The sequence below is a fragment of the Tursiops truncatus genome, chromosome 7 (genome assembly GCF_011762595.2).
Source record: "Tursiops truncatus isolate mTurTru1 chromosome 7, mTurTru1.mat.Y, whole genome shotgun sequence".
Lineage (NCBI taxonomy): Eukaryota > Metazoa > Chordata > Mammalia > Artiodactyla > Delphinidae > Tursiops > Tursiops truncatus.
Window position 1 is genome coordinate 20,610,744 of NC_047040.1, and position 10,366 is coordinate 20,621,109.

Consider the following 10,366-nt stretch of genomic DNA (forward strand, 5'->3'; position numbering starts at 1 on the left):
TATACACTACCAAACGTAAGGTAGACAGCTAGTGGGAAGCAGCTGCATAGCACAGGGAGATCAGCTCCGTGCTTTGTGACCACCTAGAGGGGTGGGATAGGGAGGGTGGGAGGGAGGGAGATACAAGAGGGAAGAGATATGGGAACATATGTATATGTATAACTGATTCACTTTGTTATAAAGCAGAAAATAACACATCATTGTAAAGCAATTATACTCCAATAAAGATGTAAAAATAAATAAAGTACTGATTTTAAAAGCTAATAACTTAAAACTGCCACACACAAAACAAATAGTCCACAACACATTCTCCTTTCCTTCCGAAGGTTTTATGATGCACTGTTATCATTAACCAGTCTTTTGCTATTAAACTTAAACGGCCAGTTGAGACAAATTGTTCTGGGACCGTTCTTCCACCACTGATTAAGACTGGGGTGGCAGGTATTGGGGATAATGTTCATTTAGCCTTTTGAGCTTTCTGGGCAGACTTGGTGACCTTGCCAGCTCCAGCTGCCTTCTTGTCCACTGCTTTGATGACACCCACAGCAACCATCTGTCTCGTGTCTCTAACAGCAAAATGGCCCAGAGGAGGATAGTCAGAGAAGCTCTCAAAACACATGGGTTTGCCAGGAACCATATCAACGATGTCAGCATCACCAGATTTCAAAACTTTGGGGTCATCTTCCAGCTTTGTCCCAGAAGGACAATCAATCTTCTCCTTCAGATCAGCAAACTTGCAAGCAATGTAAGCTGTGTGACAATCCAGCTATGTGACAATCCAGCACAGGTGCATATCCAGATTTGGCCTTGATGATTCAAGATAATCACCTGAGCTGTGAAGCCAGCTGCTTCCATCGGTGGGTCATTTTTGCTGTCACCAGCCACACTGCCATGATGAACATCTTTGACATACACGTTCTTGACATTGAAGCCCACATGGTCCCCAGGAAGAGCTTTACGCAAAGCTTCATGGTGCAGGAAACCGCTGTCTCACTGGTATCTTCTGAAGAGCCGTATAGAACGCACTCATAATTCCATGCTACGGAGGGATGGAAAGAGACAAACATTTTTCCATCAACTCCCATCCCACTGGTCAGAGGTTGTCCCATGGCGGTTAACTCCCTTACCCTTCATGGTCTGTACCTCACCAATGACCAGGAGTTTCCTATACAGTAACAGCAGAGAAGTGTCAGCAAGAAGCAAAGGATACAAGAGGCAGCTTAGATGAGGACTGCTGGGGGCTCTGAGCTAGTTGCCTCCACAGTAATCGTGTAAAATGTAGGCCAAGAGGATGTGCAATTAAGTTTTGCCAGATTTAACAAAAATCCAATATGCTCAGTTAAATATAAATTTTCAAATCAACAATGTATGCAATATTGGGGACATGCTTATATTAAATAAATGATTCATTATTGATTTGAAATGCAAATTTGACTGCATTTCCGACTACCCTATGTACAATGCACAATTGGGCACAGACGGCAGGACACACTAAGCCCCAGCCCTACCTCTCCAGTCTCCTTTAAGGACTTTGTCTATCTGCCTTGAAGATCTTTAAATTTCCCATTTCTCCAAACTTTGGATATAGAAGTAGTTCAGTTATGACTGATGACCTGTGGCTTCTCTGTACAAGGCAGGAGAGGTGGCAGGGAAAAAAATGCAGCCAGGTGAGATGAAATGGGACACAGAATTTCCAGTTCTTCAGGGACTCAAAGCCCAGGAAAGGAATCCTGTGCTTGACACAGATAAGACCTCATGCTAAGCAAATCCAGGCGGGTGCTGGACTCCCCACCATATGCCCCTCCATGGCTGTAAGCATCTGCAGCAATGCCAAGGCCTACAGGGAATGAAGGAACAGAAATACTAATTTTCAGTAAAAATGAGGATACCAAGGTCAAAAGCCAGTGTTTTTTTTCCCGCAAATCCTTTTGTTGTTTTCAGGCTCAATTGTCTTCTCAAAAATACCAAATGTGATCATCTTAAAAACACTCAAGTTAGTAGATGCTTCTTATTTTGAGTTCAGGAAAAAAAAGAAAAAAAAATTAAGTGCTTAAAAAACAATACTATCTATATTTTTTTCTCATAGCTTCAAACTTTCCAGAACTTTTACATTGTTCATTAGTGGGGCCTCCTCACCCTTGTGCTATCAGAAGCCAGACCTCCCTCCTGCCCAGGTCCTTAATCTAACCCGAGTGACAGCTCTACTTGAATTCCTGGACTTTGTCCCTCATCCCTGCTGAGGATGAAGCTGAATTGTATTGGAGCTGTGTTTGCTATATTGGAACCTTGAATCTATCTCACACCCAGGGCCTCTGGACAAGAGGCTGAGCTGCATGCTCACCTTCATATGGGATCGGCCCCACCAGCAGGTGTCTGAGCTGTAAGAATTCCAGAGCATGGCTTCTACCGAGTCTTAGTTCCCAAAAGTGGGGTGGAAAGGACCATGGGGTCATCTTGGCGAGCCTCTTCATTCCATCAATAAAGATGCTCCGTCCCACAGGTCATAGGTAACTAGTCCAAGATCCACACCTGGATTTTGCCATTCGACAGAATCAAGAGAAGAACCCAGTGGTCCTCCCATTACCCCTACGACAGCCTCACCCCCCTGCCCCATCCTTCCCTCTGATTGTGTATTTGTGTTGTTCCACTGTGGCAGGAACTTAGGTGTGATAACAGAGCTCCCCTACCTAACCAACAGGGACCAGTTTTCAAAGACTACAACTGCAAACTTTTATTCTTAATGACGGAAGGCGTATCAGAGCCTCATGTTGCCCAGGGCAGTAACCATAAATAGCTTCCTATAGAGGAAATCTGTATGCAAACCCTGGTTCTGTCATTTAATATTCATGTAACTTTGGGCAGGTCACATAATCTTCTAGAACCCCAGCTTGCCTGAAAACTGGACAGGTGATCTCTGTCCGACTCATTGAGTTATCGTGAGGAACAAATGACTTCCCGTGTCCCACGCAGTAGCCACTAGCCACATGTGGCTATTTAATTTGAAACATAAATAAGACAAAGTAAAAATTCAATTCCTTATCCACACGACATTTCAAGTGCTGAGTAACCACATGTGACTAAGAGCTACCATACTGGACGGGACAGATATAAACACCATCACAGGAAATTCTATTGCACAATATGGCACAAGGATACTCAAAACTCGCCTAAGTCACTGGGTCCTTCATAGTTTAGTCTCAGTCTTCCTGTCCAGGTTCTTCTCCTGCCACACCCACCCCTCTGCTCCCTTATATTCTATACCAAACCACATGTTCTTCCTGGCTGGTACTTCCACCTGTTCATGACTTGCTTCATGCGGTTTTCCTTTGTTGAGAATGCCCTCCCTACCCTATACCCCATGCTATCCTCTGCTCCCGTCTGCCTAGAAAACCTGCTCACCCCCTGGCCCAGTGCAAAAAGTTCCTTCTTGGAGGCAGTGTCCACAATGCTCCCGGAAGACATCAATCAGTCCTTTTTCTCCGGATCCTCCATTGATGACCCAACTGCAACCTCTACACCCTGAGACCGTTAATGTGCTGGTCTCTGAAGCCCTTGAAGGCAAGGACTGGGTCTCATTCACCTTTGTTCCCCAGGGGTTTTGCCCAGTGCTGGGAAGAGTAGAGATCTTGATCAATGTCAACACCATGGATCTCTACCATCATGCTCCCTCAGCACAGTGGTTTCCAGTGCTGGCTCAGTCTTAGTTATGTGCTTTTAAGAGAAAAGTTTCCCTACAGGTTGCTGGTTCCCCCTGAGCCAGCAAAGTTGGAAGCAGGAGCTCGAGTCATGGTGGCGGCCATGGGGAAGAGGGCAGTTGAAGAAAGCAGGCTCTGAGGGGAAGAGCTGGTCCCTAGGAGGGAGGGGACGAGGAAGGGCAGTCCCAGAACACACACGTGGACCATTCTCTCCCAGTGGAATACTCTCTGCCTGACCTCTCTGACAAGCAGCGCTGGCAGCTCTCCCAGCCTCCCACGTGGGTATTCTCCTCAGGGCACTGCCCCACGCACCTGTCCCACAGGCCCTGGGACCAGCAGAGTCTCCTGTGGCTAGAGCCCCAGTGTCAGCTCCAGGACCTTCTTCCAAATGATTACATCCATGCCCTATCCCTCACTGCCTCTCCCACCGATATCTTCTCCTGTGTTCTTTTTTTTAGTAAACTATGCAAATCAGTTAAACAAGAGAAACGTATATACTTTATGTAGTGTACCTGTCTAATTTCTTGGGTTTTTTAATAAATTTATTTTATTTAGTGTTGGCTGCGTTGGGTCTTCGTTGCTGTGCATGGACTTTCTCTAGTTTTCAGTGAGCGGGGCTACTCTTCGTTGTGGTGCATGGGCTTCTCATTGTGGTGTCTTCTCTTGTTGCTGAGCACAGGCTCTCGTCGCTAGAGCTTCAGTAGTTGTGGCACATGGGCTCAGTAGTTGTGGCTCGTGAGCTCTAGAGTGCAGGCTCAGTAATTGTGGCCCACGGGCTTAGTTGGTCCTTGGCATGTGTGATCTTTCCTGACCAGGGCTCGAACCCGTGTCCCCTGTATTGGCAGGTGGATTCTTAACCACTGCGCCACCAGGGAATTGCTGTCTAATTTCTTATTCCTGTTTTTTATTTTAATTTTTTTCTAACGCAATTATTTTATTACAGTTCCAGAAGATACTGTAAGCCAAACATTTTTGGACATTTTGATTTGGGGAAGAGTTTCAAAGATACACATTTTTTTTTAAGAAAAAATTTTGAAATCACAATACATTTCAAATCTCCTATCCCATTAGCTCTTTTTCTAATCATTTCTTAGGAAGAAAGTCTTTTCTTTTTTAGGTTACTAATTTTTTAACTTAATTATTATATATCTTAAAAAAATTTTATAGGGGTAACATTGATTTATAACATTGTATACATTTCACATGTACGACATTATATTTCCATTTCTGTATTGCTCTACAATGTGCTCACCACCAAAAATTTAGTTCCCATCCATCACCACGCAGTTGATCCTCTCCTCCTGTGTTCTTAGTTTGATGACCAGCCCCACCATCCTTCCAGCTTCCTGGCTAGAAACCTCCTATCAAACTTGGTCTCCCCCTTCCTTCTTCTCCAAGACCATCTCCTGCCATTACTCAGAAAGTCCTGCCCATCTGACCACCGCGGTGGCCGTAACTCTCTGCCACTGGACTTATCAGGTCCCCATCTCTTCTCGCGTGGACCACATCAATGTAATGGCTTCCCATCTGGGCTTTTCCTCTCTAACCTGTGGTCCTTTCCTTCCATCCTGTCGGAGCCATCCTCCTAAAATACAAATCGTTCTCCTCCTCCTGGTCTCTGCTTTCCACCATTGCCCACGGGGGCAAAACACAAGCCAAACTCCTTAAACAAACACTCAAGTCCCTCCCAGATCTGACCCCCACTCACGCTGGCTGCCTTCCCTTCTCTGGGACACACCATCCACTTTCCCACTTGTGTGTCTTTTCTCTACCTCCCCGTCCCCACCCCACACACAGCTTCCAAGTTCAGCTCAAACATGACCCCCTCCGTGTGACCCTAGGGACATGCTGCCATTGGCTTCACACCCGACTCCCACATATACGAGCTGAGGGACCTTGAGAAGGTTACCGAACCCCACCACGCCTGTTTCCTCATCTGCAAAACAGGACCGTAGCATTGCTGAACAGTCGTTAGCAGACTGAATAAGCTACTTCATTAAAAGCACATACGCAGCACGTGGCACGTGGCTGTTTCTTTCCACCCCTGGTGGAGGTGGTGGTGTCTTCCTGGCAGATCTCTCAAACTCTGCCTCCCCGCTTCAATCACAGTTTGCCAGATTCTCCTGCATAGGGCTTAATTATTTGGCTCTAGAAATGAGATTGTTTTTGTCCATGGCTGCCTCACTCAGAAGACTCAGGAAGCCAGTCTGGTTTACCTGTCACCTCCCCAAGCCCGGCACAGAGTAGACCCCAGGGAGCCTCCTGCTTGGATCCTGCCACCTCCACCCACTCCCAGTAAAGGTCTCTTTAATTCTGACTCCACAGGGGTCACACGTGAGAGTGTGGGCAGTGGAGAAGGTGTTTGTGAGATAGCGCGTGAGAGTGTGTGAGTCTGCTGGAGCACGTGTGTGAGTGAGAGTGTGTGTGAAAGTGAGTACGTGTGAGCCTGTCCGTGTGTGAGTACATCACGTGAGGGAGGGCGTACGTGAGTGGATGAGAATGTGTGTGTGAGCGTGTGAGCGTGCATTGGACCAGGCTACTTTCCAGACCAAATCCTGTCATTTTCCCGTCCATTCAGCTATCCTTGTGGTCAAAATTTCTGCACGTCTGTTAACAAAGCTACAAAACAGCGTATTTCCACTGCTCGTTTCCTACACTGCAGAGAGTGTGCAGGGCTGAAGAGGAATAAGACAGCATCACCAGGGCCCCTGAGGCATGCACCCCCTTGCGTGGAGGGTACAAATAATACTCCATCCTCTCCAGGTGGCTTGTCTGTTTGGCAGCTGGAGGAGTTTGTTCTGTCTGAATGATAAGATTAGCAAACATTCATTGAACACTACGTGCCAGGCGTTTTACCTATCAGTGACAAGCAAACTCTCAGAGGTAGTTACTCTTGTTATTTCTAGTTTTAAAAAAAAAACTAAGGCACAGAGAGTCTAAATAACTTGCCCAGAGCTACACAGCTAACGAGTGATGGAGCCCAGATTCAACCCAAGAAGTGTAAAAATAACGCTCGTGTGTGTAACTACTACATTTACTGCCAGAAGTGACTGTGTCAGGCTTCTGTTCCACTCCCAATGCTGCTGAGATGTGAGATGCTGAGATAAAGAGTGTGTGTGGTGGGCGAGGAGGGGGGCCTCAGCAACCAGAACATGAAAACTGGGCAACTTGGGCAGATGCTGGAAAGAAGAACAGAAGCATGGGAGCCAAGGAGAGATCTCGTGGTTCTCAAACATTCAAACATGCAGGCCTCTGAAAAGCACCCTGGCTGGATTGGCGCGCAGCGCAAGTGACCCAGCCTGAAGGATCAGCCTGACACCGGGGGAGGCCAGTTGGACTGTAGACAGCAGCAATTTGCTCCCGGCTGAAGCCAAGCCACTTGGAGTTGTGGGATCAGCAGATGTCAGGGGAGGGTGGGGCTGCAGAAGCCCAAGCTAGCAATCAACCTGTTACTGGTGTAACGAGGGCTTCCCCGGGGGCTGCAGTCCTGGCTCTCAAAAGGAGGCTCCAGGGCCACAGACAGCAGGACCCACCCCCCCCAGAGAGCTCACTAAATTTCAGATTTGGGGACCTCACCCTACTCAACCACTGTCTCTGGGACCTGACCTTGCAATCTGCATTTTTCACAAGCTCCTTTAGTGATTCCGATTTGCTCTCAAATCTGAGAACAGAAATGCATAGCCAGCTGTCTTAGATTAGGTTCTCCAGAAGCAGACCCTGAGAGGAGGGTTCTTACACAGTAATTTATTAGGAAAGTGCCCCCCAAAAGGGCAGATAAGGAATGGGGGAGCAGAACAAGAAGGGAGAAACCCAGCAAGGATGTGAACTCAAAGTCCAGCAGAGGATGGCATCCGCCCAACCACCCAGGGACACTGGAGGGTAAGGCATGTCTCTGGGGTCAGCCACCCCAAGTCCTTCGAGTATCAAGATCTTTATCACATCTAAGACTTTGTTAATTTTCTAATCAAAACTGGGTTTTTACTGATGCCTTGTTTATTAGCATGAAGAATAATGGAAATGGGTTCTTTTTGTGAAATTAAAGATATGTACAATATGTAGATTGGCTAAAAATAGGTTAGAAACACTCCCACCTGCATGAAGAGGGTGTAAGAACCAGCCACACCCACCAAAACCACCACCCTTCAGCATCTGGGAGAAAGATGGCCCCTGGCAACGAGCATAGACTTCCATGAATACGCGAAGGCAGTAGAAGAAAACGAAGGCAGTAGAAGAAAACGGGTACAATGGCTAAAAACCAGATAGTGTCATCCCTTCTGATGACAAAAGCCCCACATAAAAGCTGAGAGCACTTTGAAAACAACACGTTTTTCTTGTAACCTGGGAGAGAGAGTTGAAGAAACTGCAGCAGATAGCAGAAAAAACTCAGATCTACAACTTTGCTAATGGTACATTGGTTCCACACCAGGAACAGAATGAGAAAGGGGAAAGAATGACAAGAAAAATGAAAGATGGAAAATTAGTGGTGCAATGCATTAGGAACAATGTCACCTGTGTTCAGATCTGTGGAAAATCAGAATAAAAATTTCATCATCATGTTTGATAACAATTAGCTGTGAGATGATAAGCAACTCTCTTCAAATCTCCATGCTGCTTCTTATTTTCTTTTCCTATGTTCGATTATCTGTATCACAAACATTTTACTTGCAGCTATTTCAAAGTATTTCTTTAATTAGGATCAACCGTTTGGTTAGTAAATAAAAGTGGGTTTTATTAGAAAAATAAAATAAAAAGAATTCAAGCAGGAGGCTAACTCCCAACAGAGCTTCTAGCTATTAGCCCAACAGAGAAGATGCTATGCAGTGGTATACTTGCAGAACTGTGTAAAGTTTGAAAATCTGCCTAACTTCTCCCACATCCAGTAAAACAAAGATGCAGGTAGGTTGAGAGGCGATGGGCTTACCTTTGGTGACAAGGAGGAAACTGTCCAAAGTCAGTCTTTGTTGGGGGAGGAGAAGAGTAAGGAATGGAATGGAAGGTGACAGCACCCCCAGAGAGAGGGAGGAGGAAGCTACTCTGATGAACCAAAGAGTGGCCATCACCTGTGCAAGGGACCTGAGCCAGGCCTTGGGCTATGTCTTTCCCTTACCTGATCCCGTTTAGTTTTCCCAAGAAGCCAAGGGCTGTGTCTAGATTTTCTCTTTACAGATAAGGAAACTGAAACCCAGAGGGTTTCACTGACCTACCTGGGTAACTCAGTTGGAAAGTGGCAGGGTCCTGGAGATGCCCTGCATCAGAAGTGTTCCAGGCCCACAGGAGATGTGGCAAAGGCCTTGAGGAGGGAGGGAGCAGGGGAAGCCTGAGAACTGAGAGGGGGCACAGTGAAAGTGGGGCACAGAGCGAGGTGGGGAGAGCGGGGAGTGGGAAGCCTTGCTGGTCAAGGGAGCTCTCCCTTTGGAGAAGTCCTCCAGACACAAACCAACGGTTATTAATCAACCCCTCTGTGCTGGCTGTTAAATTGATGCTCTCTGCTCCCTTAAACTCTGATCAGGGGAAGAAAAAAGAAAAAGAAAAGCTTTGTCGGTGAGTGTCCAATTACAAAGTTGAGACACAGAAAATCTTGGGCCCAGAACCTGCAGACACAGCAGCTTCTAAGTTCAGTTTGCTTCAGATTTCGATACTTGCAAAAGCAAGGGTCCCTGGAAACTTCATTCTCCTCTTTCTTTCCTCTCTCCCTCTGTCCTTCCCTCCTTCTTCACCCTTCCCTTGTCCTGTCTTTTATTCACTCAGGCAGCAAATATTGCCGACACCCACCACTAGCCACACACTAAGGAAACAATTTCCCAAGCATCTTCCTTTCCATGATCTCCTCTGACTCTGACACCCACCCCGAGAAGTGTGAAGTATCATCATCTGCATTTTAAATGAGGAGCAGACTGTCTGAGGTTCCATGACTGGTCACTGGTCATGTGTGGACTTGAACTCAGAGCTCCCTTAGTCTAAAGGCCTTGCTTTGTGCTGTCTTCCCCCTACCCTAGAGCCTCACCCTCACCTTTTCCAATCTGAGGCAGCTGTTGAACAAACTCAGCCAACCCCATGAGCCTCACCCCGACCCTGTCCAGGTCGCCAGCAGAGGAAGGACAGGCAGGGACAGTAAAAGAGCCCCGCTTGGCAGGCAGCCCTGAGTGCCCCAGGTCATGGGCCAGGCCAGCGCTGGGCTCCAAGATGAGCCAACGTGGCAGGGGAACAAGAGACCAAAGGAAAGAACATGTTAACCGTCTTCAAATCTCATACCTGAGAGGTGTGAACACTGAGAACCAGAACACCATGAGTAGCCGCTCCAAAGGGGTACCCAGGACCGGGGGCTGGAGAAAATCAGAGGAAGCTGCTGGAGGGGCAAGAATGGGAGAGAAAAAAGGAAGGGGAGGGGCGTAGAGGCAGAGGGAGCTGCCCCCAAAGGATCAGGATCTGGAAAGCAAGGTGGGAGTCGGACACCACTCACTGAAGGACCAGCAGGATGAGTCTGGTTTGAAGCTTCCCAGCATCACCAGACACTGGCAGAGAGAGCCCACTACCTCCCCGCTTCTTGCAGGGAGTCCAGGAAGAGATGAATGGAGGGAGGTCCCTGACACTGCCTGGAGGGCTGAGAGGACGGAGATGGGAGGGAAGACAAGGCTAACCTTGGAGGGGAGGCCGGGGATGGGGGCAAGGAG

At 47.3% G+C, this 10,366-nt stretch overlaps 1 pseudogene; it reads right to left on the reverse strand.

The window, feature by feature from the left end:
* Nucleotides 1–253: 253 nt before the first annotated feature.
* LOC101326651 (elongation factor 1-alpha 1 pseudogene) lies at nucleotides 254–990 on the reverse strand (annotated as a pseudogene).
* Between the last annotated feature and the right edge of the window lie 9,376 nt (nucleotides 991–10,366).